This window comes from Canis aureus, chromosome 1 (genome assembly GCF_053574225.1).
Source record: "Canis aureus isolate CA01 chromosome 1, VMU_Caureus_v.1.0, whole genome shotgun sequence".
Classification (NCBI taxonomy): domain Eukaryota; kingdom Metazoa; phylum Chordata; class Mammalia; order Carnivora; family Canidae; genus Canis; species Canis aureus.
This window is the reverse complement of record NC_135611.1, coordinates 49,470,138-49,491,253: the sequence shown is the minus strand read 5'-3', so window position 1 is coordinate 49,491,253 and position 21,116 is coordinate 49,470,138. Positions and strand designations below refer to the sequence as shown.

The window sequence follows — 21,116 nt, the reverse complement described above, 5'->3', positions numbered from 1 at the left end:
GCTTGCTGGCACGCGGCGCGGCCTCGGAGCGCTGCGAACTCGGCGGCGGCGGCGGGGGCGGCGGGGGCGGGGGCGCCGGCGGGCGGGGGGGAGCGGGCCGCGGGGAGGGGTGGGCGGCGAGGTCGGAGGTCAGCCGCGGGGCATCACGGGAAGGGCGGCGGGGGTCGCGATTGGCGGCGCGGGGCGGGCGCGCTCGCCGGGCCACCTGCGGCTGCGGCGCGGCCTCCGGCGGAGGAATCCGGGCCGGGCGGCGCGCGATTGGCCGCGGTGTGGTGCAGCGCCCGCCGGTGATGCTTCCGCGCGCTGGCGGGCCAGGTGCAACCCCAGGAGCTAGGCCGTGGGTGGGAGGACGGGCCGCGGAGGCTTGGCTTAGCCTTGCCGTTGGAGGACTTGGAAACCGGCCTTCCCGTGGAGCGCGGCGCCCCGCCGGGCGCTCGGGGCGTCCGCGCCTTGACATCTCGCGGCTAGACGGCGGGGCTATTGTCTAGCGGGTGGGGGTTGTGCCCGGGTCAGCTGCTCTAGCACCCCGCAAACCCAGAAGCGCGGGGAAGGCGAGCCCTTGAGTTTTTAATGAACCCTATAAAACACGATTTATAATTTGGATATACTCCCTTATGCAAGACCTTGTGTCACCCGGGCCATTGCATAAGAACGATGGTGTTACCTGCTAAACGTGAAACAGTCTCTTACACTTCCTACGCGGGTTCAGGTAATTCTTCTGATCTTCCCTTATCCGACTTTGCTAAGAGTGTTTACCCCTGGAGGAGCTGTCCTGAAATGAGGTGATTTATACGGATAAGATTAAAGTGGACTCCAGATACACATCTGGTATGTTCCCAGCAAGTGATAATGGAGAAAATATTTGCAACTTACATCACAGGGAATCTTAAAAACGGAAAGAAAAAAAAAAAAAAAAAAAAGAAGAAGACCAAGATCCGAAGAGAATTTTTGGGAAAGAACGTGAGCAGACAATTCACAGAAAAGAATAGCAGTAGTCCTTAAACATAAAAGGCGGTTTGTCCTCACTTATAATGGAAGTCACATTAAAATTACAAGGCCCTGGAGAAGCAGTGCTCATAAATTTCTTGGTGTCAGTGGGGAAAAATGGTTCAAGCCCTATGGAGTACCAAAATTACATTTGCATCTATTCTTGTATCTTGCAATTCTACTTCTGACCCTAACCTTATTCTGAAAATACACTACCACAAATAGAAACAACATGTAGGCAAGGTTATTTGTTGCAGTGTCATTTTCATAACAAAAGTTTGGAAATAACCCGAGTATCCATTAATAGGGAGCTAGTTGGACATGATAAAACGGTACAATGGAATACAAAGCAGCCATAAGAAAAGAATTGGGTTGCTTTGGAATGAGTCCCAGGTTATATGGAAAATTGGAAGGATATCCCAGAAACAAACGGTTACCTACAGAGGATTGTGGAAAGCATGCAGGGGAAAGAAGTAGAAGCAAGACATCTAATTTTGAACTTCTAGACTTTTACATAGCCAAAAAGTAAATAAAGGAAACAAAATAAATCCAATGTTGGAAGCATATTGAAACAAACAAACTTAACTGTGAGTCAAATTGGTAACTAATATTGTTACCCATAGAAAAGAATTATTCCTCCAGGGCTTTTGAACATAGTACTCAGGTGACATCTATGGTGAGATATATTCTAAAGATGAAAAAGGACTGCAAAGGAATCTTAGGTTTTTCTCAATGTTTACAATTAATGGCAATACTATTGCTGTGGTTTTTAAACTATATATGTATATATATGTAGATATATAATAGGATAACAACTAATAATTCTAACTTTTAGGGGGAGGAGAAAATGAGGTTCAAATATAAAGACCGGGATCCTTGGGTGGCGCAGCGGTTTGGCGCCTGCCTTTGGCCCAGGGCGCAATCCTGGAGACCCGGGATCGAATCCCACATCGGGCCCCCGGTGCATGGAGCCTGCTTCTCCCTCTGCCTGTGTCTCTGCCTCTCTCTCTCTCTCTCTCTGTGACTATCATGAATAAATAAATAAAAATTAAAAAAAAAAAACAAATATAAAGACCAAGGGAGTTCAGAAAAAGCCTGTAATACATTTAAATTATAAGTATCAATTTGAGCAAATGATTTTAAAAATAAATTTCCTAGTCCTGTCCACTGAAATAGCACTGGGGTGACAAACTGTCCCAGAGGGTTTCCCAGGATGCTGCAATTTCAGTGTTAAACCTGGAACTGTCAGAGGCAACCCAGGGTGGTTGGTCACCTTCAGGAACAATGAGCATACTTGCCATCCAGATCTGGTTTCTAAATTCCATTCCATAATAAATAGATCCAAAGCTCTTTGGAAAATTGGCTGATTCCAGTCTGGGGCAGAGAAAGTACAGGATGAGTCAGACATTTTGTGCCTAAATGCAGAGAAAGTGCTTAAGCTAATAAAGATATGTCAACAGGACTTAGGAAAACAGGCAAAACTGATCTATAGGAATAGAAGTCAAATCAATCATTGGCTGGTGGGGAGAGGGGAGCATGACACGACTGGAAAGGAAAATAAGGAACTTTGGGGGGTTATGAAAATATTCTACATCATGATTAAGATGGTGCTTACCCACATATATATGTGTGTATATATGTATATGTATATATATATATATATATCAACAGTCATCACTACACCACTAAAATGGGTCCACTTAATGTCAACTTTACCTCATATAAGTTATATATATTACTTTCATGTACTTAATATGAATTAACTCCCATGTGTATGTAAATTATACTTCAATAGTGTGGAAATAAATGAAGACCAGCCAAAAGAGAAAAGCAAAGGCTATTTATTCGGAGCCTGCCATGATACGAGAGTCAGCCACCATCACTTGCATTTTGGCAGAGACTCAAAGGTAGGCATGGGAGTGGGAAAGCTTCACAGAGGAAAAAAGGAATGGCTTCAGGTGGGCCCTGTTGGAAGCAATAGGCATGGAAAAGCTGAAGGTGACTAGGAGCAGGGCATCCTATGTGATTGACCAGGAGTGCAGATTTGACTTTCTCTGATTAAATCTGTGGTGGAAGTGGGGATGAAAATTAGAGAAACTGTGAAATTTTAATCAAGTCCTGGCCATTTGGGGCTAAGGAGAAAAGAAAAGTTCTTTAGAACTTAGAACTAAGTTCTTGTTTATCTGCCTGAATTCTTACTTGCAATGGCAATCTGACTTCCTCTCCAAGTTAGTATTACAGGAAGCTAGCTGGCTTCCTCACTCATTAGTGTACATAAGGGGCAGGTTGCTGCAGGTTGTGGGTCAGAATTACATATTTTTAAAGATTTTATTTATTTGAGAGAGAGAAAGCATGAGTAGAGCAGAAGCAAGCTTCCTGCTGAGCAGGGTGCCCCACATGGGGCTCCATCCCAGGACCCTGGGATCATGAACTGATCCAAAGCCCCACGCTTAACTGACTGAGCCACCCAGGCGCCCCCAAAATTCTATTTTTATCTATAGTCTGGTCATATCCATTTGTATATCCAGTCTTCAAAAAGTAAATTTTTAAAGGACACAGGAACCAACTTGAAGCATCTGCCACAGGCCACATTCAGCGCAATTTTAACATAAAAAGGAAATGGCAACAATTAATTGTAAATACTGAATAGATGAAAATCTATGACCCTACAGTTAAACTTGATGAAAGACAGGGTGGAGAACAATTTTCCATCATTGGAAATGACTGTTACATCAAATCACTCTGATAATGAGCTATTCACGGTAACATAGTATTTGCCCTCCCTTTTGTTTGTTTATTGAAAAAGAGAATTGTGGTTCACTCCTGGTTTAATAAGGAAAACCTCTTCTTTACAATAGAATGCTAGCAAATAAATGTAGAATAAATAATGTAATTAGCAAATAACTAGTATGCAAATCTTAAATAAGTCAAGGATCATTTATGGACTTTAAAACCTTTAGATGACAGATTGTTGGGAAATGGGAGCATACATTTGAAACCAAAATAACATTTCTCAGGTTATTATCTAATTGTGAAGAGAATATATTTGTATAGTGGAGTCATCTGGTGGTCACCATCTGAACAATATGAACAAATTTAGAATCTGTAATAGTGGAAAAACCTCCAATTTACAGAAAATAGTAAAAAAAAAAAAAAGTTATGGCACTAGCAAAAATATTCTCCCCAAAATTTAATGAAACTGTAAGCAATAAATATTTATTGAGCACCTGAGTTAGGTCTAGCACAGTCCTCAATATCAATATCCACCCAACTTTAAGCTGCAATTTCAAAAGAGTTACCAAAGTGTGCTGAAAGTTACTACATTTGACTTTTTTATTTATTTATTTTTAAATATTTATTCATGAGAGACACAGAGACATAGGTAGAGAGAGAGGCAGGCTCCATGCAAGGAGCCTGATGTAGGACTCAATCTCAGGACTCCAGGATCACACCCTGGGCCAAAGGCAAGCACTTATCCACTGAGCCACCCAGGCTTCCCATGTTTGGCTGTTTTAAATAGCACATGCTGTTGAGTGAAGTAAATTGGCCACTTCTTTCCCGTCAACCTAGTAGTTAGCCTATAACCAATAATGCTACTACTTTGACTTAGGCATCATCTAATAAAATGTGAATAGGAAAAAAGAGAGGAAGAAGAAAAAAAAAAGGCATTCACAGTAAGTCTAGCCTTTGTCGTTGGCATATAAGAAGTCCAGGGAACCTGGAGATGGGCAGAATTGGCATTTAAAGAAGTTGGCAGTGATTCACAGAGTTCTGAGCTCAGAGATGGCATGACCATGACCCTGAGCATGTCAAGTTTTTCCATGAGTCATTAACTTTTGCTTGGTCCATTCTTTCTGTCTGCCTTGCTCTTTCGACTCTTCCTTACCAGGTTATCTCCTGTTACACATTAGTAATTAGCTTTAGAGGCATTCTTTAGCCGATTATGTGTCAGTCATAGAGATTTGTAGTTTTACATATATGGCTGTTAAACAAAGCTTTCTAGACAATTTTCTCTTTTTAACCTAGTGGGTTTTACAAGTACTTTCTTATAAAGTTTTTCTTTGAACCTCAATGCAATATACTAACCAAATGTATCTATTTTTTCAGGTTTAGTTTACATTTTTTAACTGTAAAGCTAATGATGTTTAGTCTTTGCAGACCACAAAGAACTCCATTGGTACTCTTTAAACAATTTTTTAAAAAAATATTATATTTATATAATAATTTCTACCAGTACTATTTTAAAAATGCTATTTCAGGGGATCCCTGGGTGGTGCAGCGGTTTGGCACCTGCCTTTGGCCCAGGGCATGATCCTGGAGACCCGGGATCAAATCCCACGTCAGGCTCCCGGTGCATGGAGCCTGCTTCTCCCTCTGCCTGTGTCTCTGCCTCTCTCTCTGTGTGTGTGTGTGTGTGTGTGTGTGACTGTCATAAATAAATAAAAAAATTTAAAAAAATGCTATTTCACTGTACCAATCTCCTTGAATATAATTCTGAACAATTTCCAGGCTTTGTTTCCTTGTTTGGTTGTTTTTTTTTTTTTTAAGATTTTATTTATTTATTCATGAGAGACACACACACAGAGGCAGAGACACAGGCAGAGGAAGAAGCAGGCTCCATGCAGGGAACCCGACGTGGGACTCGATCCCAGGTCTCCAGGATCACACCCTAGGCTGCAGGTGGTGCCAAATCGCTGCACCACCGGAGCTGCCAGGTTGTTTTTTTTTTTTTTTTTTTTTTTTAGGATTTTATTTATTTATTTGAGAGAGTGACAGCACGAGGCAGGGAGGGGTAAGGGGGTGGAAGAAGCAGACTCCCCACTGAGCAGGGAGCCCAATGCAGGGCTCAATCCCAGGACTCCGGGATCATGACCTGAGCGAAGGCATATGCTTAACCGACTAAGCCACCCAGGTGCCCCTTCTTGTACTGTTTTGAATCAGTGTATTTGTTATATACCCATGAAACATTGATTAAATACCTGTCACACTGTACTAAGAACAAATGAAATTTTATCCCTTAACAGTGGCTATACAGTGAAGTTTCAATCATTCTGAATCCTTGGTGGGGGCAGGGAGCAGAGATAATAGAGGTGTGGGGAACTTAGAATCACTTGTTCTTGGAAACAGGCTTGTCTAGTTCCTGGAAAATCCCTTTATTATAAAATAAAATAAATTAAAATAAAATTTAAAAAAGGCAGACCAAGATAATTTCCCTATCACGATCTCTGTCCTTGTTACCATTCAGTGCAAATAACTGCTTTCTGAAAAGGATTCAGTGTGCCAACATGACTAAGCATCACTGTACTCCTTCCAGCTTCCACCAGGGTACCATGGCACACACTGCTGGGAGCCATGTTCCTCTTCTTGCTGATGGTTTCCTGATGGTTGTTTGAGTCATAATATCTTCAGCCCAGGGAATGAATTATGGCCAGTATGAGCCAATGTTTCTTAACAGGAGTGCTACTGATATTCTGGGTAGAATGAATTTGTGTGTGTGTGTGTAAAAGTATTCTGTGCATTTTAGAACATTATGCATCCCAATACAAACCCACTAAACGCCAATAGTATCTCTCTGTGTGACACCTGAAAGTGCCCCCTCTATATTTCAAATACCTCGTATGGGCAGGATTCACCTGATGAGAACCTTAGTTGATTAAGGAATTGAGATCTTCTTGACCCAAATCATGACACCTCGTCTTCCAGTGGGCAGAATTGGCCAATTGACCAGTTTTGCCCAGGACCAGAGGAAATCTCCTGGGACTTCAAAGAAAGGCTTTTCTTTCTGATAAGAGAGATGTGCTTTCCCCCCCTCCCTTCCTCTTAACAGTCTGGGAGAGACTGTGATTATGATGCTTGCACCTATAAGAACCATCTCCTGATCAGGAAGTATCAAATGGGAAAACAGAGACCAGGGACGCCTGGGTGGATCAGCAGTTGAGCATCTGCCTTTGGCTCAGGGCATGATCCCAGAATCCAGGATCAGAGTCCCATGTCAGGCTCCCTGCATGGGGCCTGCTTCTCCCTCTGCCTATGTCTGCTCTCTCTCTCTCTGTGTCTCTCATGAATAAATAAACAAAATCTTGAAAGAAAGAAAGAAAGAAAGAAAGAAAGAAAGAAAGAAAGAAAGAAAGAAAGAAAGAAAGAAAGAAAGAAAGAAAAGAAAGAAAAGAAAGAAAGACCAGACTGCTGAGAATACAGAGTAGGGAGTAAAAAGTCCTTGGATCCTGGATGACATTGTTAAGCTTCCAGATGAACCCAGGTACTGTCAACTGTTGGGCTTTTTATGAAAATAGAAATGTACTTATATTTTATTTTTTTAAAGATTTTATTTATTTATTCATAGACACAGAGAGAGAGAGAGAGGCAGAGACACAGGCAGAGGGAGAAGCGGCTCCATGCAGGGAGCCCAATGTGGGACTTGATCCCAAGTCTCCAGGATCACACCCCAGGCTGCATGTGGCACCAAACTGCTACGCCACCGGGGCTGCCTGTACTTATATTTTAAATCACTGTCCATCAGGGTGCCTGTTAAAACATCACCAAACACGTTTTGACTTACCTGGTTAAGGAAAGAGAGTATTTACATGATAAACAAGTTAAAGAAAATGGGAAGAGGGACGCCTGGGTGGCTCAGCAGCTGAGTGTCTGCCTTTGGCTCAGGGCGTGATCCTGGAGTTCCGGGATTGAGTCCCACATCGGGCCCCCAGCGAGGAGCCTGCCTCTCCTTCGGTCTATGTCTCGGCCTCTCTCTGTGTGTGTCTCTCATGAATAAATAAACAAAATCTTAGAAAGAAAGAAAAGAAAGAAAGAAAGAAAGAAAGAAAGAAAGAAAGAAAGAAAGAAAGAAAGAAAGAAAGAAAGAAAGAAAGAAAGAAAATGGGAAGAGGGACACCTGGGTGGCTCAGCGTTGAGTCCCAGAGTTCCTGGATGAGTCCCACATGGGGCTCCCTGCAGGGAGCCTGCTTCTTCCTCTGCCTGTCTCTGCCTCTCTCTGTGTCTCTCTTAAATAAATGAAACCTCTTCTTTTTTAAATTATTATTTTTTAAGATTAAGGCTCCCATAGGGAGCCTGATGCAGAACTTCGATCCCAGGACTCTGGGTTGAAGGCAGACGCACAAACACTGAACCACCCAGGTGCCCCACCTCTTCTAATTTTTAAAAAGGACAGCCTTCTATTCCCCACAAGTTAAAGAACAGGAGACAGTCCATCCAAAAACCATGTGCCTGACTCACTCCTGATCATTGAAAATCTGTACTTCTGCCAGAGAAAAGCGGTTGTCCCAGTCACCATGCTGACCACCTGCTACAGACATCTGTTAGCAACAACATAATTTATTTTCATTGCTCTTTCCTGCCTTTTTTAACCTCTTTTCTCTGTCTCACTCATCTGTGTTTAGGGCTACTGGCCACAGCCAGATCTTTATCTTTTCTCATGGAAAACTCCAACAGCCTCCTCTGCCACTCATCAAAACCATCTTCCACACAGCAATTCTGGGAGATTTCCACTGTTGGGATAATGGAGCAGACATACCACTCCATGTTTCTCTCACGAAGCACAACACAAAATCCTGCACGTTAACCTATGAAAACAAACACGAGAAAAGCACACTGCCTAGGGGCATAAGGACCAGAGGACAACACAAAGGTTGCCCCGCATTCCGTGGGCTTTCTTTTTGCTTCTTACACCTCAGAAGCAAGCAATCTGGAAATACCAACAGGCACAGACAAAACATGCCCTCTCTCCCCCCCAAAAAAGCCTGCTCCCTATAACCAAAGGACCAGGGAAGAGGCAGCCCAGCAAGAGAGAAAATCTTGGGACAGTGACCACTCTCTCCAGCCAACATCTCCACCCCTACCCCACGGGTTACTGATCAAAAGCATGGGTGAGCCAGGATGTGGTTCATTGGGGAGACAACACCTGGCCAGGAGCATCTCACAACCCAGGCACTCCAATCAGAGTTATTTGTTACCCTTTTCAACAAATGGCAACACAGGAAGTGCTTTATAGTACTCTGGGAAAGAGCACCACCTTGTGATGAAATAAAAGGAAACAATCTAAAGGCTGTGCCTCTAAGCCCTTGATCAAATCCAAGTCAACGTAGACTCTTAGAGGCTGACTCCCCAGCAGGTGGTGCACAGTCTGGAGAAGCCCAATGTTCCAGAACAAAGCTGGGCTCATCCCTCCAGAGGAGGGAAAATTCTATATGACATGTGTCACACCCTGAGGGATTCAGGGTATCTGAGGTCCTGGGTTTCTGGACAGGAAAAGGCATATTGGGAAAGTTATAGAAAGAAAGGGAGAAGGAAAATGATGCACTTAGCTGAATGTTTTACATACATTGTGTCATTAGTTCTCACAAGCGGACTTCCAGGGAAGTGAGATCCTGTATTAGTCCCCTTTGGCAGACGGCTGAGGCCCAGAGAGGTTCAGTAACAGTACCGATAAGAAGAGCTAAAGCCTAGGGCACCTGGGTGGCTCAGTCGGTGAAGCACCTAACTTTGGCTCAAATCATGGTCCCAGGTTCCTGGGATAGAGCCCCACGTCTGGCTCCCTGCTGCTCAGTGGGGAGCCTGCTTCTCCTCCTTCTACTACTCCTCCCTGCTCGCTCTCCCTCCCTCCCTCCCTCTCTCTCTCTCTCTCTCAAATAAATAAGTAAATAAAATCTTTAAAAAAGGAGAGAGAGAGAGAGAGAGAGAGAGCGCCTCAACTTAGATAAAGTTAAGCTGATTACTCCCTTAAACATACACAACAGGCTTCCCTCAGGAATATATGCCAAAAGAGAAACCTTTGGCAAAGTAAAGGTACAACTACTGCAGAGAATGTGACTTTAAACTATGTTTACTCTCCTCAGCCTGATATTATAAAAGTAAGGGTCCCTCTTTGGGACATCCTTTTTTATGCCTGTAGACCCTTGAGCTGAAGAACAAGACCCCTGTCATTAGGAGAAAGTTTAGGCACAGTGGAGGGGATTTGGTTCTCATTCCTTAGAAAATAAGTGCCTAATATAGCCAAACTGTCCAATAAGTCTGAGTAGTGCTTCTGCCCCAGAGAGAGGAACAGCCAGATGATAATGAGGGCAGATTTGGGTAGGAGGCAGTCTGAAAGCAGCTGCAGTGGCCACAGGGTCTTTCTTAAGAAGGACAACCAAGCTGTATAAGGCCATATCCAGAAGGCACGGAAAACATAGGTGTGTTTAGGCAGACAAATGTTTCCAGAGGTCCATTCTCTGAGCAGGGCTCAGCAGTGAGGGTCCTACGGGTAGAAGGTGATCTTAGAGCTGTAGCAGCACTGCTCATTATAATCCAAGTGGGAGCCCAAGCAGGAGCCCAGATGCAGAGACGGGGATCCAGGCCCTAGAAGAAGGGACTGGCAAGGGCCAGGACATGTTCGTGGGCCTCAGACATTGAAAATGGGGAATGAGTAAAATATACAGAATAAATCACAGCAGATAAATGTTCTTGTTTTGTATAGGAATCTTACTATAAGGCATTATAAAGATAATAAATATTTAATAAGTTTTTAAAGATTTTATTTAATTACTTGAGAGAGAGAGAACAGAGCAAGAGGGAGAAACAGGCTCCCTACTGAGCAGGGAGCCCAACTCAGGGCTTGATCCCAGGACCCTGAGATCATGACCTGAATCAAAGCCAGACACTTAACTGACTAAGCTGCCCAGACACTCTTATTTAATAGATTTTTAAAGCATAAACCGTGGTGTGGCTTTGGCCTAGGTATTTTTCCCAAACCCCCTGTATATGTGGCTTCAGCCTTGGCCTTTGGAAAGCTGGAAACAAGTGCTCACTTAGTTGTCATTTAGACCATCCCTAGCCTTGTGCTAGACAAGAGATTGTGTAACAGCTTCAGTTACTGTCATATTCAACTGGGGCGACAACATCACTCATGGGATCAAGGCGCACTGTTCAGATGATTTTCAATAGATAAATATAGCATGTAGTAAACATCTTCTTGGATTTTGTGTTCACTGAAATTCTATCAGTTGCATAAATGTATATTCATTACACAAAAACTTTTTTACAAATTTTAAGATTTTATTCATTTATTCATGAGAGACAGAGAGAGAGGCAGAGACAAAGGCAGAAGGAGAAGCAGACTCCCCGTGGGGACCCTGATATGGGATTCAATCCCAGGACCCCGGAATCATGACCTGAACCAAAGGTAAATGCTCAACCACTGAGCCACCCAGGTGCCCTCACAAAAACTTTAAAAGAGCTGAATACATCTTTTCTGCTTAATATCATTCAAATCCTTATAAGTATTTATTGACTCAAAAGAATATCATGGTCTTCCTAAAGTTATCTACATAATATTTAACATTCTCATTAACTTTAAACTATCTTCAAATGTATTTAGCTTTTTAGGTTTTTTTTTAAGGTGTTCTTAATAATTACTTTTGCACAGGGGTGCTTGGGTGGCTCAGTCGGTTAAGTGTTTGACTTTGGCTCATGACCTTTGTTCATGATCTGAGGGTCCTGGGATGGAGCACCATGTAGGACACCATGCTGGGTGGGGAGTCTTCTTCTCCCTCTCCCTCTGCCCATCCCTGGTCATGCTCTCTCTCTCTCAGATAAATAAAATTGTTAAAAAATGACTTTTATACATAAAATTCATTATTAAAATGAACCTTCCCAATACCCAATACCATCAAGTATTACAAGATTTGACACTTGCAATAATAAGGACACACATATACATCCACTGACAATGACAGTTATTAGGAGGCACAGCAGTAACCTCAGAAGTAATATAGCAGTTGACATACTAAGAAATTGTTATATCAAATATTTAAAATTAAGTTAAATACTGTTGTATTTTCCTTTGATGCCAGAGAAGAAATTACCACAGCTGAGGTGGGGCATGGGTAAGAGAAGAAATTAAAAGTACACTTACTATGATGAACACTGAGTAGTGCATAGAAGAAAATTAAAATAGAAAAAATTAGGGGTGCCTGGGTGTCTAACGTCTGCCTTCAGCTCAGGTCATGATCCTGGGGTCCTAGGATCAAACTCTGCATTGGGCTCCCTGCTCAGTGGGAAGCTTGCCTCTCCCTCTCCTTCTGCCACTCCCCCCTTGCTTGTGTCCTCTCTCTCTCTCTATCTTTTTTTTTTTTTATTTTTTTTATTTTTTTATTTTTTATTTTTTTTTTTTTATGATAGTCACGGACAGAGAGAGAGAGGCAGAGACACAGGCAGAGGGAGAAGCAGGCTCCATGAACCGGGAGCCCGATGTGGGATTCGATCCTGGGTCTCCAGGATTGTGCCCTGGGCCAAAGGCAGGCGCCAAACCGCTGCGCCACCCAGGGATCCCTCTCTCTCTGTCTTTAATAAATAAATAAAATCTTAAAAAAAATAAAAATAGAAAATTGGTTAAATTCAAACTACTGCTAAATATTTTATTTTTTATTTTTTATTTTTTTAGAGAGGGAAGGGGAGGGGCAATCGGAGGGGCAGAGGGACAGAATCTCAAGTAGACTCCCCACTGAGCATGGAGGCCCCCCTCCCCTGCCACCTTAGTCCAGGCTTGATCTCTCTTTTTTTTTTTTAATAAGATTTTTATTTATTTATTCATAGAGATGCAAAGAGAGAGAAATAGAGAGAGAAGCAGGCTCCATGCAGAGAGCCCAACGTGGGACGATCCAGGGTCTCCAGGATCACGCCCTGGGCTGCAGGCGGCGCTAAACCGCTGTGTCACTGAGGCTGCCCAGGCTTGATCTCTCACAACACTGAGATCATGACCTGAGCTGAAATCCAGAGTCAGGCACTTAATTGAGCAACTAGGCACCTCAACTTTTCTAAAAGAATTTCAAGAAACATTTGAAAACAATTCAGAATGCCATAACATGTCTTGAGGAAACTAAGTTGTAACTTTTCACACTATTTTCTAGATTTAAAGTCATATTTCTGATTAGAGGTGGGTGCCCCTGGACAAGGTGGTGGTATGGGAATAGGCTCGCCTCTAAAATCTACTGAAAGAACCCATGGGATAAACTCATGAAATCTGAAGTGCTACTCAAAGATGAGAAATCTGAGACAATTTCTGGTAAATATAGTCTTTTTTTCTTTTCTTTTTTAATTGAGAGAGTAGTGGGGAGGGCCTGAGGTAGAGGGAGAGAGAGAATCCTCAAGTGGACTCCCCACACAGGGCTCGATCCCAGGACCCTGAGATCATGATCTGGGCAGAAACCAAGAGTTGAACGCTTAGCTAACTGAACCACCCAGATGCCCCTCTAGTAGACGTAGTCTTGATGTGTCACTGTCACATTGGGTAGCAATGACCTGTGGGAGGTGATGGTATAATGACTCCACTGTGTCATTACATTGGAAGCTGAACTCGGTTTTTTCTTTGCTCTTGGACCAAAATGCTGGTTCCAGGACCTTTTTTTTAAAAAAATGTAGGTGATTTAAAAAATCATATAATCACTTTAAGTTGAAACACAAGCTCAGTCTTAAATGCCTGGTCCTATGTAGAAATCTCTGACGTGGACTAAAAGTTGAGACTTGTCCTTTAGTGCAGGCTTCTAGCCAGCAGCCTGCAGTGGGAGAAGGAGGCAGTAACTTGTTGGCTCTTCCAGTTTTGGGCCTTCCTGCCTAGTTCTGCTCCTCCTTTCTTAGCATGCTAACCTTGTTTTCCAACTTTCCAGGGATTGAGCTGCAAGAGAGAGGAGGTGTGGGGTTATGGTTCATGTTAGTGGTGTGGGGAGGGAGGGGCTTGTGGGGGAATCTTCCTTGACTACTATTGTCTTGTCTGGCTATTTTGATACTGACTGTTGTGGTTTTGGAGACCACCTGTCACTGAGGATTTCTCGGCCTGAACTTAGTCAAAAAGCTAAGAGACTGCATTGTGTTCCAGGGAAGCATAAGAAAAAAAAAATCTCTGCTTTATACTGAACCTGAAAGAAAAGTAGGCCAGCAGAAAGTCAAATTTTAACAAAAATAGATGTTATGTCCAAAGACCAGTTATTTAAACACAACTTCCAAAGTGCGAACCAAGGGATATTTGTTCTTTATTTAGCATTAAGAGACATCTTATTCCATGTGGTCAAAAAAGTTGGAGTCAGAAAAAAATGTCACGTACTTAATCTTAAGCACTGCATTGTAACTTAAAACATGCAAATGCATATCCATTCAATACTTTTCAGATGAAGAACCAGAAAATTGTTGAAGCTTCCCATGACCACACTAATAATGCATTGTCTATGTTTGCAGTTCTCCAGAGTGGAATGGGAACTTGAAGACACCTGCAAAGTAACCTGATCTTTTCACTGTTCAGTGATCTTCCCAATCTTCTATTATTTGCTTTAAGCACATCTAATCAAACAGTGATTATTTTTAGTGGCTCACCTTTATCGAAACCTTAGAAAGTATTCATTAAAATAACTTCCTTTCTCACATCTTATCAATTTACATAGTACTTGATTAAATCACATAATTTCAATAACTGGTCAATAAATAAAACTAGGCATAAATCTGTTTGGGGAACATATACAAACTCTTGGTAGGCATCCACCTCAGCTGTTGGGGCCAGAGTGAGTGGTCTGGCTCTGAGCATTCAGGCACTATGGGCATCTGTCACTATGCCCTACAAAGAAATGGAAATATGACTGTTAATCTGGAAAGCTGTTGAGGTGGCTATGTATAAAAGCTTCTACTATATTTATTCTGCCTGAAACAGCATGGTATGATAGAAAAGCATGGGCTTCTCGACTAGCCTTCCATGGTCTGGCATCCTTTGTTGACTAACTCACTTGGTTTGACATTTTTGTAATAGTTTTAGCTCTACGACAGTGGTCCTCAATTGGAGATGATTTGGCCCCCAGGGGACATTTGACAAAGTTTGAGACATTTTTGGTTGTCAAAACTGGAGGTGGGTGAGTGCTACTGGCATCTAATGGGTGGTGGCAGGGGGGTGGATAAATATCCTATAATACTCAGGGCAACTCCCGTAACAAAGTCATTGGTCCAAAATGTCAACAGTGCCGGGTTGAGAGACCCTGCTCTCTGAGTTCTGGCCTCAACCCCAGACTCCAGTGTTTGGATGGCCTTCCATCAACACTCTCAGATGCCACTATCCTTTCTGAGTGACAGGCTCCCCAGGTCTGGGACAAAGCTCCTGGGGATAAGGACCATGGCTGGTTCTATACACAACTCCTAACAAACTTAGCATCCAGACAATAGTAGGTATATTATTGTTTAAATAATAACAGAAGAAGGTTAAAGCACCAGTTGAAATTCTTTCCCATGCACTCTCCAACTCCAAGTAATGGAGTCAGCTGCTATCAAAAGCAGGATTATGAATTCCCTAAAGCCTGGATCAGAGGTGGAAAAGCTTATGTTGTGGACAGGCTGTGCAGGTTTGGCAGCTTTTTCCACTGGGAAATACAGAAGGGTGATTGAAAGGAAGAGCTGTTCTGGGTTTTAACCGAGTGTTGGGCTTGATCCTTTCCGATTTTGCTCTCCACGTATGCCCTAGGAGAAAGGGGGTCATGTAACCTATGCACCCTGAACATCGGGGGTGAACTTGGACACTGGTACCCACTTTTTGTCAGGATATTTCTGAAGGTGGAAGGCACCAACCAGTCTTAAAGGGAGTATGGCAAGGAAGCATGTACCAGGCTGCCCTGGTGGCTACATGTTGATCAAAGGAACATTCACCCGGAAAAGGGACAGGGGAGCCAAACAGAGGCATGGCCGCACCTGGGCAGGGCAGGGGGTCTACCTGACAGAGAGCCAGGTGGGGGTGAAGCTGAGCCAGATATGTCACCTGTACAAAAATGCTTGGACATATTGTGGCCATTAAAATGAAGTTGAACCAGACCAAGATAGAACACACCTCTTCTCTCTCAGCCCCTGACTGGCTGGAACTGACACATGGGGTCAGATGACACCAAAGCAAGAGCCAGTTCACAAAGGCCATCCCTCCAGGATACAAAGTCTCCTTTCCCTTCCTGCAGGTGAGTGCCAGCAAGCCCTCTAAAGAAAGAGAGCAAGGAGGAGAGTGGAGCAGAGTGTAGTGGGGGAGTCCCAGGCCAGAAGAAGCTCCAGTGATTGTGATTATAAACTCAACAGTGGCTGACAGTTTAATAACCAGATTGGATTACGGAAAGCTGTGAACTGCTGTATTAGTTTGCTTGAGTTGTAAAGCAAAATACCATAGACTGTGTGGCTTATGCAACAGAAATCTATATTCTTACAGTTCTGGAGACTGGAAGTCTGAGATCAAGCTGTCAGCAGGCTTGATGTCTCCTCAAGTCTCTCTCCTTGGTTTGCAGAAGGTCACCTCTCAGCCTGTGTGTGACTTTATCTCTTCTTATAAGGACACCTGTCACACTGGTGTGAAACTGTCATTTTAATTTAAACACCTTTTAAAGGCCTTATCTCCAAATACAGGTACATTCTAAGGTACTAGGGGTTAGGCCTTCAACATACAAGTTTGTGGGAACACAATATAGTCCGTAACAACTGGATTAAGTACTAGGCTGGTCTGGGACAAAACTAAGAGATGTCTGCTCAAGGAAGAGTTGAATGTTCAGGGTCAATGTTGAGATTAGAGAGTTCTGGTTTATACATTGCTGAGAGGATACTCTTCAAACCCCATAAAAGAGTGATTGATCAGCTAGTCAACCAGAATATCTTGTACCAATATATAGCTGACTAGTTCCTTAAACTAAATTAATATTCTTAGGGTGAAAGCACTTCTAGGCTTATTTCACATGATTTCATTCTATTTCTCCACAAATGGGCCAGTGAAGATATAAGCTAGCACCAGAACAGGGGAATGTAGACCAGGATGGCTAGTGTTCTGGGACATGCCTGAGATGGATCCAAAGTTCATACTATTCCCAGTGGATCAAGTCCTGGCATGAACCTCTCTGTGGTGTATGAGGCCAAGCCTCCTGCACACCTACTCTGGTTCCTTGGTGTGGGGTGTAACCCCTGGCACACGCTGGCCAGGAGATGTAACCAGCCTGAGGTCATTGCCCTCAGGGATGTGAGTGTATTCATCTTGAATAGCTCTTGAGAATCATTCTTAGAACTGTGCCCATGAATTCAATTTTACTCCACAATAATCTTGGGGTATTAATAGACCAAGCCACTTCTCACACAGAATGCATTGGCCATGCTGGTTTTTTTTTTTTTTTTTTTTTTTTCACCTAGGTGATGGTTAATTTTATGTGTCAGTTTGGAGGGTGTTTTTGAATGAAATTAACATTTAAATTGGTGAATTTGTGGTAAAGCAGATTGCCTTCCATAATGTGGGTGGGTCTCATTCAATCAGCTGAGCAAAAACTGACCTCCTCAAGCAGGAGGAAGTCTCCCTTAGATTGCCTTTGCACTGGATTCATACCATTGGCTGTCCTGAGTCTCTAGCCTGTCAGTTTACACTGTAGATTTTGGACTTGCCAGCCTCCATAATCCATGAGTCATTTCCTTTAATAAATACATCTCTTTATCTGTGTATATACAAATATCGATTCTGTTTCTTTTTCTTTTAAGATTTATTTATTTATGTTGGAGAGAGAGCGAGAGCACATGGTGGTGGGGGGGGGACAGGGAGAGGGAGAGAGAGAATCCCAAGCAGGCTCTGTGCTGAGCATGGATCCCAATGCCAGGCTCAATCTCATGACCCTGAGATTATGCATGACCTGAGCAGAAATCAAGAGTCGGGCACTTAACCAACTGAACCATGCAGTTGTCCCTCAATTCTGTTTCTTAATACATCTCTTTTTCTCCATATATACAAATCATATCAATTCTGTTTCTCGGGGCAACTCTAATACACATGGGAGTAGTTATGATGGTGGGTTATCCATTCCCCTTAAAGGATAGATATTGCATAGCCTTTATGGAGGGATCTGTTGGACTCTAAATATAGAGTGATCTTTCTTTTTACCCTCCTCCATTCTGGAGTCTCAGGTTTATGGCCCACAAGGCTGGGAAGAGTCAGGCGACCCAGTGCCAAAGGCAGCTCTAGGAAGCTGGGTTTTCACTGAGGCTAAGAAGCTAATGTGATTGAAGACACAACCCAGCATGAAAACAGAGGAGCAATATCAAGTTTCAGGTCCAAGAATTATGACTTGAATCATATGCAAAGGATGAGTCTGGAGATCAGTCAGGAGCTGAGAAGATAGGAACATGTCAGGAAGAGACATGGGAGGGGAGGGTTGCCTGGGTGGCTCAATTGGTTAAGCATCTGCCTTCAGCTCAGGTGGCATCTCCCTACTCAGTGGGTTGCCTGCTTCTCTGTCTCCCTCTGCCTGCTGCTCCCCTGCTTGTGCTTTTTCTCTGTCAATTAAACAAAAATAAACTCTTAAAAAAAAAGAAACATGGGGGAGTTTCAATACTTGAGCTATACACAAACAAGATAAGATTGAGCTCAATTTTATTGGTGCAAGGAATGTGGGAGAGGGAGTGGCAGCTGTTTAAAAGCACAGGGTTACGTCAGTGTTAACAGAGGAAGCACCCTACATTCAAAGCTCAGCTCTACTACCTACAAGCTGTGTGTGTGACCATGGGCAAGTCTACTGTCTTCATGCAAAGGAAGAATGATAAGCCACTGCAGAGAGATGTGTAAAATTAAGAGGTGATATAGAGCATTTGAGCTAGTACCTAGCACATATGAGGGGCTGCTCAGTAACACTGGTTCCCTTCTTCCTTTATAGATACAATTAACTCCCTATATGTCTTGTTCAATAAAACACTTTCATTATGAACCAAGCTCCCTCTTTCCTTTTCTGGTATTTAATGTGTTCTTTGAGTGTGCCTCATTTCTGAGTGGAATCTGCTGAGTGAATCCACCACAAAGAATCCTTAAAAGGGAGACAACTGGGGCCTAACTTTTTGTCCTCCCCTCTTCATGGGAAGGAGGTGAGATGGCTGGTGCTCTAGAAGCTATTGTGGATCATGAAGAAACTCTGAGGACAGAGGAGCCTGGGTCCTTGATAATTTCATGGCACTGTCATCCCAGCCTTGGACTACCTACTTCAGATCGCTTTTATGTGAGGGAATGAATATGCTCTTCTGTGTTTGAGACACTCAGTCACTAGAACATGAATGCAATTAATAACTGGCTCAAAAGGATTTCATCCCAACCCATATTTTGCCTCCTCCAGCCAATATGTTGGTTTAACTGTGTTAGGTCTGAAGATGGCTGTGAAGTGGCCTTGGGAAGTTTATGCAAGGGAAATGCACAATTATGATGCCAGATGTCGCAGATGAGACCCTGAGCTGGCTGGAAGACTTTGGGACAGACCCCAGTCAACTGCATTTAACTCTTGGGCCAATACTGAATGAGTACTTCATATAGTGGCTAGCAAAAAAGAAAAAGAGACCTGTTCATTGGGTGTGGCCAACAAAGAAGGTAAAAAATCTCCAAAAAAAAAAAAAAAAAATCTCCTTAACTCCAGCATTCCCCAAATCCTTGGTCTCAATCCAGATACTCTCACAGTCGGGGTTGTCTTCTGGAGGGATGTAGCTGTTACAGATATGATGTTAGAGACACTTCTACCAGACTGTTACTGTCACTAACTCGCAATTGTTGCTTGTTCAAAAGGGTGTCTCCTGAGGGAGTCAATTTAAGTATTAAAATATCATCATCTGTACAAACTAGGAGTACATCCCATGCCGCCTAACTGGGCTCAATCTCCTTACAGTGATATTTTGTTCTCACTAGAATAAGCCTTTTTATCAGTGACTGATCTGCTGCTGAATTCTGTCATTTCATCCTTTAAAATGTCCTTTTTTTTTTTTTTTTTCCAGTTCTCATATATAATACCCTAAAACTGGTTCTTAGGACCTCAGCTAGGATTCACACAACAGCTTTCTAACTAGCTTGCCCTTCACCATATCAATGACAGAGTACCTTGACTGAAAAACTACCGTGTCTCACTCAGTTCTGCTAAAATGCTTGATTTCCTGTAACCAACCTTTTGAGGCACATGTCTGACCTTTCCTCAACCTGATTTTCCTCCTTTACCCAGTCATACATTCTTGGTTAGTTTCCCAACTGTCAGCAAGCCCCAGCCCTCTGGCCGAGAAGCCAGCTCAGTGGTTCCCCTTAGCTATTCCCCAACCCAAATCCTAGTCATCCCTGGGGAGGGAAGGGGGTGGAGATGGGCGTGGAAGAGAGTAGCTGAAACTATTCAGCACCTACTCTCTACTTCCTCTTAAATTATTCTAATCAATAAGGACCCAACTCTTCCAATAATAGTGCAAGGCTCTCCTAACTTCTATACAGGGAGGATTCACACAGTTCAGGATTGTTCTTCTAATTGTTGGGAAAGCATTAGATGCAGCTCATTAGATGCTACTCATAAGACAGAGTAGCAAAGAATCCTCAGTTGTACTTTTAAATATTCTCCCGAGCTTTTGGTTTATGGAAGTCACTCAGAACAAACGCTAGGTCCTGACTGGTAAGGCTTAGTGATCAAGAAAGTAGGAACTTTCATTTCTAGTCCAGTCTTTTACTTATTAACGGTGTGACCAAGGCAACCTGCTTAACTTCAGTGAGCTCATTCGTGTGGTCTGGAATCAACGGTACCTACCCTAGGAGCGACGTAGAGATAAATGCATCTAAGCCCTGCAGCGTAGTCCCTGGCACAGCCCTGTAGGCGTCCAGTAACACTATCATCAGGCCGCCGCGGGCCTGGCTCCTGTCCCAAGGTCAAATTCACTCGGAAAGAAAGGTCACTCCGCGCAGCGGTTGGAGAGGCACTGGCTCTTACACCTTACTCATGCCCAGGAGCCTGAGGCACCTCACTGGCACCCTGAGGAACCCAGGTTCCGGAGAGACCTCAGCAGCCCGCTAGGGCGCACCCCAGCGGCTCCGGGAAGCCGCAGCCTCCGCTCGTGGGAGGTCGCCCGACGCCGCGGCTGCCCGGCGGCAGCGAGAGCCAAGGGGCGGGGCCGCGCCGGCGGAGGGGCGGGGCCACAGGCCCCCGGGGGCGGGGCCGCGGGCCGTACCATCTTCCACCAGGGTGGGGGGTAGAGCGCGGCCTTCCCTATGGTTACACGCCCAGAAACGGGCGGGTGGGCGCCGCCGGTCCCCGGACCCCCTGGGGCAGGTACCTCAAGTCCCCCCTTGTCGGGTTCCCTGGGCCAAGGGCGCGGGCTGG

General features: G+C 43.8%; 2 long non-coding RNA genes across 2 annotated transcripts; one reads left to right on the top strand and one right to left on the bottom strand.

Moving 5' to 3' along the window:
* The first annotated feature begins 237 nt into the window (after positions 1 to 237).
* On the top strand, positions 238 to 14,561 carry LOC144314634 (uncharacterized). Its single transcript, XR_013380491.1, has 4 exons — positions 238 to 709; positions 2,783 to 2,894; positions 12,891 to 13,045; positions 14,212 to 14,561. It is a non-coding gene; the product is annotated as an uncharacterized LOC144314634 (long non-coding RNA).
* On the bottom strand, positions 12,506 to 20,870 carry LOC144314638 (uncharacterized). The gene is made up of 3 exons (XR_013380493.1): positions 20,547 to 20,870; positions 14,513 to 14,584; positions 12,506 to 13,654 (listed from the first exon to the last, which is right to left on the bottom strand). It is a non-coding gene; the product is annotated as an uncharacterized LOC144314638 (long non-coding RNA).
* Between the last annotated feature and the right edge of the window lie 246 nt (positions 20,871 to 21,116).